We start from the raw sequence: 1,962 nt of genomic DNA, 5'->3' as shown, positions 1-1,962 counted from the left end.
TTCTGTCTAGATGATCTGTCCATTGCTGTGAGTGGAGCATTCAAGTTCCCTGCAGTTAGTGTATTCTTACCAATCAGATTGCTTCTGCTGTGATTGTTTTTTGTATTTGGGTGCTTTCAAATTTGGTGCATAAACATTTATGATTCTTAGGTCTTCTTACATAGACCCTGTAATTATTATATAATCCCCTTCTTCATCTCTTGTTACAGCCCTTAGTTTAAAATCTGGTCTGATAGAAGAACGGCTACTCCAGCTGTCTTTTGACTTTGTACGGTACTTTGAACTTCCAAACATGGAACAATGGTTTTTTTAGAAATCCATCTTGTCTAGATCTTAGAAGTCAGGAAGACCTCCAGCTGACTTCAGGGTCCACACCACAATATTTGAGGTTGACAAGGAGGTGTCTGTAGTGGGAATGGACAGACCAAGGGAGCTCGCCCAAAAGTCACTGACTAGATGGTGCTTGGTTAAGTCTCTTAACCTTGAGGTTTGATAATTACAAAACTAGTTGTACCTTAGATCAACATCACCCTCAAGCCAGAGAGGCAAGATTGCTTCTGGGCCTTTTGGTGAAGATCAAGGGAAACCAGAGAGGCAGGAAACAAGGAATGTCATTCTCCCAAGGGGAAAAGTGTAGACCAGGAGGGGTTTGTTCTGTAACCTAGCACACTCTTAGGTGCCTATGCCCTTGACCTTGAGGACAGACGGGATCCTTGCTCATGTTCTTTCTACACCCCACACAGCTGCTGGCTCACCAGCAGAAACTTCCCTGTGGCCACTGTGTCTGGTGTATCTGATCCACAGAGAGACCTCAAAGTATTGTCATCCCTTAGGAGCAAAGGTGCAGCCGCATTCAGCGGTTTTCTTCTGGGGCACACACATGGGTTGTGGCAAGCTGGTGAAATACCAGTCTGTAACCACATATGCACGAGAACCCAGATTCTGAAACCTCAAGAATGTTTAACAGACTGGACTGGGATATGTGAATGTGTGAGCCCTGGTTTCTCAGGGACACAGTTCACATTTCCTGGCCAACTTTGCCTCCTTTCATTAGGAAACAGTCCACAACCATGGTCTTCATCTTCAACAACCCAAGTTATCTAACACAATCCATGTTAGTTATCACAATCCATGTGGGAGATAAAAGTCTTTCCAAATAAACAAAAAATGAAAGAATTCGTCACTACGAAACCAGACCTATAAGAAATCCTGAGGGGGACTCTCTGAGGGAAATGTTGCAAGGAACGCAAGACACCAGAGACACCACCACAAGCATGAATCCTACAAAGAACACGATGACTCTTCATAAGTTTTCTATAGTTTTCATCATACATATCTCTTATATCTTTGGTTAGGTTTATTCCTAGGTATTTTATGGGTTTTGTGCAATTGTGAATGGGATCAGTTTCTTGATTTCTCTTTCTGTTGCTTCGTTGTTGGTAGATAAGAATGCAACCGATTTTTGTACATTGATTTTGTACCCTGCAACTTGGCTGAATTCTTGGATCAGTTCTAGTAGGCTTCTAGTGGAGTCTGTCAGGTTTTCTATGTAGAGTATCATGTCGTCTGTGAAAAGTGAAAGTTTGACTTCTTCTTTTCCAATTCTGATGTCTTTGATTTCCTTTTGTTCTCTGATGGCTGATGCTAGGACTTCCAACACTATGTTAAACAGCAGTGGTGAGAGGGGACATCCCTGTCGTGTTCCTGATCACATGGGAAAGCTCTCAGTTTTTCCCCGTTGAGGATGATGTTAGCTGAGGGCTTCTCATAGATGGCTTTTATGATGTTTAAGTAAGTTCCTTCTATCCCGACTTTCTCGAGGGTCTTATTAAGGAGGGATGCTGTATTTTGTCAAATGCTTTTTCTGCATCTATCGACAGGATCATATGGTTTTTGTCTTTTCTTTTGTTGATAGGATGTATCACATTGATTGATTTACAAATATTGAACCAGCCCTGTAAC

This window comes from Hyaena hyaena, unplaced genomic scaffold (assembly GCF_003009895.1).
Source record: "Hyaena hyaena isolate Hyena2069 unplaced genomic scaffold, ASM300989v1 scaffold_294, whole genome shotgun sequence".
NCBI classification, from domain to species: Eukaryota; Metazoa; Chordata; class Mammalia; order Carnivora; family Hyaenidae; genus Hyaena; species Hyaena hyaena.
This window is presented reverse-complemented; position numbering follows the sequence as displayed.